We start from the raw sequence: 14,030 nt of genomic DNA, 5'->3' as shown, positions 1-14,030 counted from the left end.
GAAAACGTTGGATAGAGACTGTAAGATCAGATGTGGAGGAGAGAGGATACAAATGAGAGGATGTACTGGATCAGAAGATGTATGAAGACAGAAGGCGATGGCGAGCGCTTGTACACCACACCCGGGAAACTGGAGTTGGGAAATGATTGATGAGTAAAAGGGATGAGACAGTGTTCAAGTACCTGCCACCAGCACATGGTCCAGATTTACACCCCCCCCCCCCCCCCCCGAGTTTTTTTTGTTATCAATCAAACAAATATTATTGCATAGATTTGAAACATTCACACATATTATGTACATATATGTCCATCATTTTGCATATCTTGGATTTTTTCTTTAATGTTTCATCTTGCATTTTAGGTTGTTAGAATTTTGATATTGCTCATGAAATTCCACCATTTTCAAGTCTCCTTTTTTTTTTTTAAATCAATCTTCACAGAAAAATTAACATTACCATCTTAATCTGTGGTGTTTTAACTTTTCAATGATATGCAACAGTTCCTTGGAACATAGTTCACAATAGGATGAAAATAGGAATTCACTTGGTAGGTAAATATCACACAAAATGGCTGCCGGTACAGAATTTAACATTGCCAGTTCTAGTGTTAAATACCAGCAATTGTACCCGTTCTTCACATGGGAATTTGCAATGGACTAAAAGTTTCCTCCATGAATTTATGCCAAGTTATATGGTTCTATTTACACGTTTAATACGGCACGTTAAAATATTTTTCTCCAAAAGCACGTGGCAGTAACATGAAGTATGTACGATAAAGCTGAACAAAGTCAAGACAGAATGAGGAGCATTTCTGAAATTATAGTATAGTACAGTTCCTGGTCCAAAGTTGTGCAAAATTCTCCCTGGGTCTCATTTACATATTGTTGTTTGACCACTGATGTGGTGCTGTGAGTGAGGAATCCTGAAACCCATTGTTGATGATGCCTCCTTTCTTATCTGCTCTATCGAAAAGAGCAAAAATGGTTCTTTAGTTCTTCCCGTAAGCCCACTTTGAATAGACATGCACCAGGTGTCCCACAGAACTTGGACTAAATCAAATTTTTAGTAAGCACCTCCATTATTATCCATTGTAAGATAAATATGATGGCCTAAACGAACAGAAATAACACCTATAGTTCTTTGATAGAACTAATGTTAACAAAGTTATATAAACCCTAATTCCATCATAATGCTCCTGATAATACAATCCTGATTGAGTAGATTACAAATATATACACTAGCGTCGAAAGGTTTAAACTCGCCTACGAAAATGAATAATTAAAAAAAAATTGTTTTCTGTGTGATAAGTGGTACTTTAGTTCTGTTACTTATGTATGGATTCTTTCAGCACTTCCACAAAACTATTTCTGTGCATATTGCAAGATTTTATTTGATTTTTTTTTTCAAAGAAGTTGACAGATTTATGGTCCCCAGCTCTTACTGCTTGCTTCTACCTGGATAACTTCCAGCCCTTTCCCAGGTAATAAACATGCCTCTCTCATGTGATTACTTGTCCTTCTTGTTTCCTCGCTGTCTTGGAAGTCGACAGTTAGCCTACAGAAGTTATTCTGAGCAGTTATGTTAATCTCTGTACCAGATTGTTTTTCTACATTGTTATTATCTGTGCACAAGTACGAACACTCCTCTGGGATCCCAAAGTACCAATAAAATCAAAGCTGGTGATGTTCAATCAGTACTTCGTACCAGTCTTAACCTATGGTATTGAAACCTGCACCCTCACTAAGAAAGACTCATCAAGGCTGCAGACATCCGAGATGAAGTTCCTTAGGTCCACAATTCAAAAAACCAAACTGGACAAGTTGAGGAATTATGTGGTTAGGAAGGAAACTGGGATTGTTACATCATTGTTAGATCGGATCAGCATGTCCAGACTGAGGTGGTTTGGGCATGTATTGAGGATGGAGCAAACAAGGACAGCATATGTTAACTTGGAGCGACGTGTGGTAGGGAAACGGATAGTGGGAAGACCAAGAACCTACTGGATGGACATTGCAGATCGGGGAAGGACACTGGAGGACATCATTAACACCAGAACGTATCTCAATAAGACAGAATGGAAGAGGCTCTCCAACAGTACCTGGGAAACTGGAACTGTAAAATGTTGTTGTTATCTGGACATAACTCCGGTAACAACACACATCAAACAATCGAATATGGGGAAGAAGGCCAATATAACCCAAGAAAACAGAGCCAAGGCTTGTGCGTATAAAAAAATTGGGTGGTCAAACCTAAAAATTGTGGAAAATTTGAAAATTTCAGACTGCACCATTCAGAGCAGTGAAACGCAGAGAGGAAATGGGTAGTCATGAAGATCGACCACACAATGGACGTCCAAGGAAGACTTCTAAAATTGAAGATAACCGTATTAATCCTCAGCAAACGTGACAGAAGGCGTACAGTGGTAGATATTTGCTCAGAGATAAATAAAACAAGAGAATAGCCTGTGTCTGTGACAACAGTGAAAAATCATCTGCTTGAGGCGAGATTGTTTGGTCGCGTAGCAGCACGGAAACCATTGTTGAAAATTGTACACAAGTAGAAAAGGCTACAATGGGCCAAAATGCATGCTAACTGGACCGCTGAGCAATTGAAAAGGGTGTTTGGGACGGATGAATCTAAATTTGAAAAATTCGTTTCCAATCGTTGCCAATATGTTCGTCGCTGCCCTGGTGAAAGGGTTATGGAATCCTGCATAATTCCGTCTGAAGCATGGAGGAGGATATATGATGGTGTGGGGGTGTTTTGAAAATAATAAGGTTGATGATTTGGTGAAAGTAGAGGGAATACTGGAAAAGAAACAATATCACCGTATCCTTTCGCGCAATGCCGTGCTATCTGGAATGAAGCTGATTGGTGAAGGATTTGTTCTACAGCAGGACAATGATCCTAAATACACCTCTCATTTGTGCAAGCAGTATCTGGAAAGGAAACAAGCTGAAGGAAAATTGGAATTAACCCATTGAGCCCTGCATATTTGTTGGATTGAAACTGCATTGGCGCTGGGATTATTTTGGAGGGAATATAGTGTCACTTCATATCGTGAGAAATTTCTTACTTACAAGACCATTAAAGATTTAAATATACATGAAAACAAAAGGCTTTCATACCACAAACTGTGGAACAAGGAATACTGTAAAACATTTTATTTTATTAGCATCACAGGGCCGTACTCAGCCCGCCTGCTGAGCTGTAACACAGTTTTCTCTTTGCACTTCCTCTTCAATTTCCACATCTATTTGTTCTTCAGGAGTGTTTCTCACACTAGTACTAATATTACTACTAATTTCACTGAAAAAATTGCATTCCTAATCATCATTACTTCCTAAAGGAGGTTATATATCGGTAACTATCAGTTCTATAGTGGCAGCCATCTTGTTTACAAGCGAATCTCAAAGCTAGAGATACCCCACTTCAAACTAATATTACCAAGCACACTGTCGATATATATAAGCAAAGAGCATATAACATTGCACAGAAAGAGTCCCTACACAAATCACAAATGCAACTCACTCTGCCATCTCTTGAGGGAAAGTTGAATTATGTAGTAAAATGAGACAACGGAACAGTTCCGTGGTCCGGCGTTTGGTCCACTGAGACGAAGCACGGAATGGTTCCGTGGCTTGAGCCCAATGAGTTAATGGCCTGGCATCCTCAATCACCCGATCTGTCACCTATTGAACTTTGGTGGGAAAATCTTGACAGGAAATCTTGACAGGCAGTGTGGATGGGTTCTGGCATTGTCTGTTAGAAACATGGGGATGTATAAATACCGAGACTTTGGAAAAATTAACAGCTAGAATGCTACGCATCTCTAAAGCAGTAATCAAAGCAAAGGGTGAACACATTAATGAACAGGTTGTGTGATTGCTTACAAAGGGTACTAGGAAAGTTTTGCAATGTGAGTGAACGCGTTAGACTTTTTCAACATAATTTCCACCACACTCAATACACTTCTCCATACGTCAAAACCAGTCACTAAACCGACTCTGCCACTTTTCTTCGGTTACATTTTCACTCTCTTGATCCCATGCTGCCAGAAGCTCCTTGTCGGATGTAAAATGCCGCCCTTTCAGCTTCGTCTTCACTTCTGGGAAGAGTGAGAAGTCACATGGGGCAAGATCAGGACTGTATGGAGGGTGATCAAGCACAGTCAAGCCTGATCTGGCAAGAAAATCCATTGTTACATTAGCACGATGTACTGGAACATTGTCGTGATGCAAGAGCCAAGTGTTGAGCCGTGACCTTGTATGGAGCAGCTTGAGAGCCTGTATGACCTGAGGCAGACAAGTCTCACTGTACTACTTCGCAGTAACTGTCCTTTGTGTTTCTAGCACAACCAGAGTCAGGATGCTCCGTTTATTGAAGAATACTGCAATCATCCTTTTCTTCACTGACCTTGACTTTCACACAGTCACAGGAGTACCCTCATCTTCAAGCAGCCACACCTTGTTCTGGGATTTTGTTGGGACATTGTAATAATAAAGACAAGTTTCGTTACCTGTAACGATGCTATTGACATTACGCGAAGTCCCATTTTCAAACTGGTTTACCATTTATCGGCACCATTTCACTCGATGTGCCCTTTGTTTTTCTAAAGTGAATGGGGCACCCAAAGGGAACAAACCTTTCTAACATGGAGATGGTCGTGTAGAATTGAATGAATAGCTGGTTTCAGGGATGTAGAGGCTCTCTTCTACCTGCCGATATGTCAACTGCCTCTCTTGCTGCAACATTTTCCTCACAGCTTCAATGTTTTCCTCAGTCACTGATTCAGACGGTCGCCCAGAACAAGAATCGTCTTCAACCCAAAAATTTCCCTTCTGGAACTCTTTGTACCAGCGGAAAATTGTTGTCCGATGTGGACAGTCTTTCCCCAGCACAGGAGTCATTTCCTCCAGGCACTGGTCAACAGTTAATCCACGAGCAAAATTATAGGGGATAATTGCATGATATTCACCTTTAGACCACACTGACATCTTAACTTGCTTTCAATCCCAACTGGTTTGAAGGTTGTGCCTTGCTGTCTTCTAGACCGGTTTTCATCCCTCGCCATAATAGGGGTGACCAGCAAACTGTTTTTGCGTATTGCAAAACTTTCCTAGTGCCCTTTGTAAGATGTTGTGATTGTGTTTCTAGCTCCCTGTGAATGATCAATGTAAAGGAAAATCTAGTGAAATGTGTAACAAAACTAGTTAGATCTAAAAACATAGGTATTTCCATGTTGATTTTCAACAAATAGCCCCTATCTTTCATGGTAAGTGAAAACTCATGGGTGAGTCTATACTTTCTGATCCTAGTTTAGTTTGGTTGAAATATGTCCAGCAGTTTTCCAGTTTTAGGAACACAGAAACAGACAGAAAGATAGATTGACACCAAAGGGAAAAATCCTTTAGAAGATCAGTATCATGTGTGAAACAATTAATTATAGGGAAATTTTGCTCTTGTAATGAATGTACACACCCATGTGCCTTACGACTTTATTTCTGTAGATGGTGATGATAATTCTACCACCCCCTTCCCTGCTACCGTAACTCCTCAACACAGTACACGACATATACGCGCAGATACTTACCTCTCTTAATAAATTGCCGTGGATGGACTGGAACGAACTCAAACAGTTCGGAGCTGGACCCGTGCGTAGACAAAAGGGGAGCGAAAGAACAGAAAGGCAAGAACCCGTAACCCCCATGAATAAAAGAATGGATCAAAGAAACTGGGGTTTATTATAAACACACATAATATTAAAATGTAAACAAAAATGTGAGGCTGCATTAAAAGTTATTTACATAACTGTAGAAAAATGGAACATCAAGTAGTATCCCGTTCAATGACATAGTAAGTTTCGTGTAACACGGCGACAGTACACACGATCGCACTACTCGCTTCCGTATGGCCACATAAAATTACAAATTCATTTCAGAAAAATAATGTGATGTGAAACATGTTATCGAAGGAATCAGAAAATGGAATCACGAAAGGGATTATACAGTCACGCTAATGCGGACCGTGCACATATCAACAGTTAGCATCCACGCTCCAAGCGAGCGTCCACTTGATGCTAGCGCGTCACAACAACAATGCCAAAGCACAGCCTCCCAAAGGAGCAGACGCAAAAGAAAAAAAGGTGTTGCCACAGTTACAAAAAACAAAAACTAATCGCCGGCAATGGAGCAAATAACGGCCTAGAAATATAAAATAGCACACTACACATGGCCCAAACCGGCCAACTAAAATGAAAAATAAAAGAAAAAGAAAGAAAAAATAAAATTACGAGATACGGAGAGTACTATAGACCGTACACAGGCAGACAGCACAGGCGCGCGCGCACACACACACACACACGTATGAACAAGAAGAGAGACCCAATATAAAATCGACCCAGATCAGGCCGGAGTGTAAAGGCACGCGACGTGTACTTTCGCACAGCACAGTGAGGGATATCGTGGGCTCATGAGCTTGGTTCGAACACCGCAGATACAATGCTGGACCGCCGCAAAAATAGGCAAGGCTAATCCAAATATAATCGTAGCAATCACAACATTCGTCGATCCGCTACACGGGACATCCAAATTGCCTCATGTGGACAAACATGGTTTAAACCCCGTAGCGTCAAATAACACAATATACCAATGCTCAGCCATGATTCCAAACGATGAGTAAACAGAAATGCATTGTCTCAAAACCCACAAACACACAGGCCTAAACAGACAGACAGGTAAATACCACTCTGTTCTCGCGTGTGTGCACACAAAGAAAGAAAAATTTAAAACACACACACAATATTAAGAGCCTGCAAAGACAGGTGATAAAAGACTACCGAAATACAATAACACAGAACCGTTCTTGTAACTGGCATGTAACATGAAATAAAATGAATACCTGGGAGCAGCAATCAGAAGTCTCGAAATATTTACCTCAATCAAAATAACTCCCAGCAGAGAACTGAGCCTTGAAATAAGTAAATCCACGATAATAGCAATTCGTAGATCAAGAAGCACATTTTAAATCCGTTTGTTTACACTTTCAATCCCTCCATTGTTGGCGTCACGGGCAGACCAACCCAACACTCGGAGAGTGAGACAGGCTGTGTCAAAGAGACTGTGTATAAACACAGATGGCTAGAGCGCCATCTTCAATGAGAAATTTTAAGTTTCAAGTCATATTCGAGTAATGTTATCGCTAATGGCGACGACAGTCAAGGAGAAGTAGGAATAAAGGAAGTGTATCACCAAGACAGCCTTGGTTCGGCACATAATCATTCAGGTTTCCTCTGTGTTCAGTTACATTAGGCAAGATTTTTTAATATCCAAGCAGAGTAAAATACTACGCATCGTCCAATTTTCCCTTGTAGTGTTATGTATCCTTCAGATCACCGTTCAGCACATTCCTCAAAATACTGCAGGTTTTAAAAACCAGTTAATCTCTTCTGCAATTCAGTGTAGATATTTTATCTGAGGTTTGGATGATGAAATGCATAGTGAGTCTGGTGGGGAAGTTGTTCTAGTTCTTGCACAACTATTTTAAGAATAGGAAATCTCTGATTAGCAGACACTTTTCCCAATCCATTCTTCCTAATAAATTTAGTTCTCCTTGCAGTTTGGGTCACGTAGCTATCAATTTGTATAAAGAAGTTCCTAAAACTGTTGTCCCCCACCAATGTGGATTTCTATGTAAAACTTTTGTAAACATCCCCCTCCCCATGGCGCAACAGCCTCAGTGGGCCATAACCTACCAGGCGACCACTGCTCAGCCCGAAGGCCTGCAGATTACGAGGTGTTAAGTGGTCAGCATGATGAATCCTTTCGGCAGTTATTTTTAACTCTCTAAACTGGGGCCGCTATCTCAGCATCAGATAACTCCTCAATTGCAATCACTTAGGCTGAGTGGACCTGGAACCAGCCCTCAGATTCAGGTAAAAATCCCTGACCTGGCTGGGAATCAAACTTGGGGCCTCCGAGTAAGAGTCAGGCATGCTACCCCTACACTGCTGGGATGGCATTTGTAAACATGCTCGTTACAAATTCAATATAGTATTATATTATTTCCAATAGCTGTTAAGATAGACACTCTGTATACTCTGTATTGTTGGAATTTGGAATGTTGGACCCTTGTAATTTCTTGACGGCAGCGTCACAGTTTCCTCAGTTTGAGTTCCTTTTGTTGTTCGAGTTGTTACTTTTGTAGTTTTTTTAAGAACTAATAAGGACTTAGAAATGGCATCATACAACAGTTTTTAGGTGATTATACTAACCCTCAGAAAGGTCGCTGAAGTACTCAAGTCATATTGGTTCTATCATTCTACTGCATTTGAGGAGGAATTATTGTTGTTGGCATCCCCTTGTTCTTGTGTAAATGAATCATTTCAAAACATTCACCATTTGGAAGGAATTCCTGTGAATCGTCATCAGGAAAAGTTTTAAAACTGCTCGACGACTTCCGATTGGGGCATAAACTCTAAATCATACATAATTTTTCCCTCCGTTTTATTATTACCAGCTGAAATACCCGTCATTAACATTTAGAACATGCCATGTAGATGCTGAAGTTGGGAAACATCGGGGTCATTGAAGACCCCCTGTAGATGGACTCCTACCGCTGGTCAGAATACTATCCATCGCCCCCGTTTGTGTTTCGTTGATTAAAACTCATGAATACCATTTTGAACATTGCTAGTCTTTCATATGTGGGGAGCATCACTTTGGAGACCCCCTGGACCATGCACTCCATTACATGACTTTTATTTTAACAAAGCCGGAAAGCTTGGTGTCATTACTTTTTTTTTTTGACAATCCAGCACTAATGACCTTATAAATGTTGGTAGTTAGTATCCTAACCTCAGTCCGTAACAGTACAGGCAACCTTGCATCTGCCACTCAAGCGAGGACACAAAACAAAGAGTTTGTCAAAATATTTGACTTTCGTTTAGAAAGTTCACAGGAGCTTTCACTTTTAAGTGAAATACACATTATATAATGTTGTGACGGTCATGGGGCGACTGACTGTTTTGAATCTTGTTTCCCACTTTGGGTTACATGTACTTGCAGTGGAAAGGTATGATCAGGAATATTTACACATGTAACATATTGAGTTCATCCCTGTACTCGTATGTATCAAGGTCGTCCAGAGAAACTGCTTGAAAAGAAAGCTGTCTTGTCCTGACATATCTTCAAGGTGAAGATATCTTAGCCCTGACTGACTAACCCTACAGTCTCAACCTTCACAGAAATGCCTTCCCAGCACTGATCAGACAATTGAAAAAAAATAAGAAAAAATGCCAATAATTCATCTCGCCTTGCCTTAACATAATTTGATAAGAATAGAAAGGCACAATTTCTTTAGAGGAGTCTTTTGTTCTCTGGAAAGACTCGCTTGACACGTTCTTTCCATGCCAGCAAGACTACCTTGTCCTTTGTTGACTGGTTTTTAACAGCCTCAATAATGAGCTGAACATGTCCTCGGATACGCCTGGCATGAAAGCCATACAATAAATAAATAAAAAATCTACATCAATTTCCTTCCTGACATCCAGTTTTCTTACTGTGTCCTTTTTTTTTTTTGTATTCTGCTTAAAAATTCTGTCTCACTTGCATGGATTTTACTTGCCTGTTTTTTTTTGTCAAGGTTTCTGTGCATAAGTCTGTCATGGTAAGTAAATGCATCTTGTCCATCACCTCTTACACTTCCTTCTTCCAGATCAAGTTCCTCCCACTCTGGTGAGTTAATTTCCCAGTTGCATCCTTTTACTGATCTCCATGTCCAATCCTGCATCCTGTTTTCATTAATCTGATTTTTTAAAATGCTGTGTAATCAAAATCTTCTACTTGTATTAGAATTCAGTTCAAAAAGTCTCTTATTTTAGATGCCCCAGTAAGAATCTTTCTCTGCAAACTGGCCGTTTAGTGACAGAAACAGCCTTTTTCTGCAGCTGATTCATGTATTTCTCGGGTCTCTGGAACCATCCTGGATAATTTTGGTATTGGCCTGATGTTTAAGGCTGAATGCCCTTCCCATATCTGCCAACCCTTCCTATTTACCCGGAAACTTTCCGGTTTTTAACTCTTCTTCCGATTTATTTTTACTTCCGATTTTTGACTAATATAACCTCTAGTACGGCAAATACTCTTCCCCTAGAATAAAGGATAAGTTCTTATGTGCTTGTGTAATTTACGAAACCTCATTTTCAAGCGTGTTTATTCGATACTTTATTTCGTGAGTCTTTCTTCCGTCGCCTTCGTGTATCGTTTCCCGTTCACCACAGCAGCGTGTGCGCTTTGTTCAGCTGGGGATTCGGGGCGGCCATTGTCCTGCAAGCAAGGGCGCGCTAACAACTCAGTTAATCGGGACGAAAACATGAGTTTGTTGTGTTGTTCGCGCACTGTTAACATCGTTTCTGTGCGTGATTTCGTCGGAGTTTAGGCCACGTGTTTTTTCGTGCATTTCTATGCTTTCTCCCTCTGTCAAAGTCGTATGTTAATAATGTATGGGACATATTTAATTGTTTTGTGTGTGGTAGTTTAGCGTATTTAAGTGGATAATTGTAACGAGTTGAATTATTTTAAGGGAGTTGTGTCGGTGACGGTTTCTGGCGTTTTCTTTTCTTGTTATGGCCAAAAAATATAACAAACGGTACCTCCAAGTGTTCAGAGATACCTATAAATTTCCGTCCATTTTACAGTCTGATAAAGGAAACTACCATATTTTCTCGCGTAATTAACGCCCTTGCATAATTTACTCATCCCAATATTTTTGGGTCCAAAGTGGAGAAAGATGTTCACGTATTTGACGTACCCACAACTTCGAACATCCATCACTTAGCTCCAGAGACTTTCCAGATGCCAAACAGAGGGCAACGTGCTGTTATTAGCCGTCAGGAAATCCCACTGCACTAGTTTTACGAGTGTTTCGGGTATCAAAATTGTGTCATTCCACAGTATTGGAGTAATACTGCGTCATACAAACTCGTGGTGATCAGTTACGCCGCAACATAGGGAATGGGGCAGCGGGCAGCAAGTATTCAGCGTCGAAATGGAACGTGCACTACCGCGATAACAGAAGTGCACAAGTGGCCAAGTCTCAAAGTTTTCGCGGACCAAAAAGCGGCAAGTTTCGGCATGTAGAGGATTATCTGCTTAAATATATGATTTTGTTACGTGATGTTGGATAAGCTGTTTCTCACGAAATGCTGTATTTTAAAGAATGAGAAATAGCCGCGACACATGGAATCAGTGTCTCGGATTTGAAGGTTAGCCGAGGCTTGATTAATTTTATGAAGAGAAATGGACTTTCTCTTCGATGGAGAACAACGTTATGTTAAAAAAATGACGAATGATTTCAACCATTTTCATCGCTGTGTGATTGAGAAGGAATATTTGATCTCCCTTATAGGAACCGCAGGTCAGACGCCAATCAGTTTCCATATGCCACAAAGTCGAGCAGTCGATAAGAAAGGAACATATTTAATACCGTTGCCTACGTTATAATACAAGGCCTGGAAATAGAGCCCTCAAAACGCTATCGAAGTGGTCACACTGAAGTTCAGTGCCGGGCCGCTAGGGTCGCTTTCTTGCCCCCTGTCTACCAGGTTCGCGCCTTTAAACGTGTTTATTAACTGAGTTGGTTGTGAATGTATTATGCATTCGTCTGATGTTAAGTATTCGCAGTTCCAGTCATGGTTTATTCACGAGAAATTAAAGGTAGTGGAATTTCGTTTCACAAGTTTCCAGTGAATGTTCAATGTTCGAAACATTATGCAGAGGAAGCATTACGCATGAGATACGACTTCCACCTGATGAAATTAGATTCCTAAGTTTTGATCCGAGTTACGTCATAAGAATCAAGGCGATCCCAAAATTTGTCAAGGGACTTCTTTGTAAACATTGCTACCGTGACCGGCGATCATTTGAGAGGCCTCTTCAAACTCAGAAATTTTAAATTAGGAAACCAACCAGAAAAATAATTTGCCCAACAAATTTGGAGAAAATGAATGTAGCACGAGCTAAAAATATCGTATTGTATTTCCCCCCGGAGCATTCTCTGATTTGAAAAGTATGGAGGTGGTTTGTCCTGAGAGCATTAAATAGAGTTTAAAATAAATCATTTGTTTTATGGAGCATTTTATGAAATTGTTCGATGCGCATGACGTCTGCAACACCTCACATGGAACATATCCAGGAATGAGAACAAACGAACTTCTTTTAGTACTGAAGATGAACGCCTCAGTTGGTTAATTAATGATTTCCTGTCTTATATTAAGGAGCCGGCCTCGTGGTGTAGGGGTAGCATGCCTGCCTCTTACCCGCAGGACCCGGGTTCGATTCCCGGCCAGGTCAGGGATTTTTACTTGGACTTGAGGGCTGATTCGAGGTCCACTCATCCTACGTGATATGAATTGAGGTGAGATGCCGGCCCCCGTATAGAAAGCCCAGAATAACGGCAGAGAGGATTCGTCGTTTTGACCACGCGACACCTGGTAATCTGCAGGTCTTCGGGCTGAGCAGCGGTCGCTTGGTAGGCCAAGGCCCTTCAAAGGCTGTAGTGCCATGGGGTTTGGTTTTTGGTTTGTCATTATATTAAGAAAATTCAAATGCATTCAGAGAAATAAAAAAGATTCATGAGGGAAATGTATCAGGCATAGATCTTGACTACCCAATCCACTGTGGCCTGCGTAAAATACCTCATAAGTATACATTTGCATTATGCATTGACGAGGAACCTAACAAGCGATGACATCGAGCTCTTCTTCAGCTACCTAAGACGCCAAGCGGAATACAATGACATTATGGTTCGTGTGGCGAAAGAACTAACAGACTGTACAGGCTGTTTAGAACATATCTCTTCTCCAGCTATTCAAAGTCCATCATTGGGTCTTATTCGTTTTCAAGATCAAGGAGCCCTCAGGTACCGAAAATCATCGTCTGTGGCACTTATGCAGTGAATGACGGAATTTGTCACCTCCGCTACACAGTACTTGCCCCGAAGAGAGTTACTAAAAAGTGTACGATTTTTTTCGAAAGACATCTTCAACAGTAAAATTAAGTGTAGAAAGTGTAAACACGACAAACTAGCTGTTTTTCTACAATGAAAATTTCTGAGACCTCTATTAGACAACATTGCTTCGAGCCACTCAAGTAGAAGAGGGAAAGTTTTGAAACTTGATAAGAAGCCCCTCAAAAGGAAAGTTTTGAAACTTCAGTGACATATCCAAGCCAATGCAGCACCGCTCAATAAATAAAGTACTGTCAATACTCGCAAAAACATTCAGCTCTTTTTATTTAGGATATAATTTATTTATTGACATACACGGCCATGCGAATACAAGGGGGCAAGAACGCGATCCTAGCGGCTGAATGGTGAACTAGGATGCTACTCGTTTCCATGAGTGCATTTCAAGGCCTTGTATTATAGCGTAGGCAACGTTCAATACAGTATTATCGCACACGCTACCGGAAGCAAAAAATAACGATGTACCGGTACTCGCTTGCTGTAACAGCTGATGGCAGAAAGATTGCACCTTACATTGTTCTAAAACGAAAAACCATGCCTAAAGCAAAATTTCCGCAACTAATCCATGTTCGTATTCAAGAAAAGGGGTGAATGGACACGTCACTCATACAAGATTGGATACGAACAGCTTGGGGTAATGTAGCAGGGTCCCTCCTTCGATGCCCGGCCCTTCTCGTATTGGGCAGTTCTCTTTTATGCCGTTGGACAGTTTTCTTTTTTTGCCGGTATGTCATTCAGGTCGTATTGTCAGCTCGTAACGAGAAGAATATTTTCTAGTGTCGGTACTTCAGACCCACGTGTCTAACTTACCTTTATGTACCTATTTGACTTTTCAGAGAAAAAAAAAATCTCACGCCGGAATTTTACGTCAAATGACGATAACCGCAAGTGAGTTGAACAGTTGTATTTATATTATATTTTATGTGCGGTATCTTTTAAATGTAAATGAATTGTAAATAATTTGTAAGGATATGAATTCCTTGAATAATTTATGCATCCGAAGTTTTCG

At 40.6% G+C, this 14,030-nt stretch overlaps 1 protein-coding gene across 5 annotated transcripts in view; it reads left to right on the top strand.

Annotated features, from left to right (window-relative positions):
* RhoGDI (rho GDP-dissociation inhibitor) overlaps nucleotides 1-14,030 on the top strand; it is a 78,942-nt gene that overhangs the window by 22,327 nt on the left and 42,585 nt on the right. The gene's annotated exons all lie outside the window — the stretch shown is intronic.

The sequence above is a fragment of the Anabrus simplex genome, chromosome 6 (assembly GCF_040414725.1).
Source record: "Anabrus simplex isolate iqAnaSimp1 chromosome 6, ASM4041472v1, whole genome shotgun sequence".
Taxonomy (NCBI): domain Eukaryota; kingdom Metazoa; phylum Arthropoda; class Insecta; order Orthoptera; family Tettigoniidae; genus Anabrus; species Anabrus simplex.
This window is presented reverse-complemented; position numbering and strand designations above follow the sequence as displayed.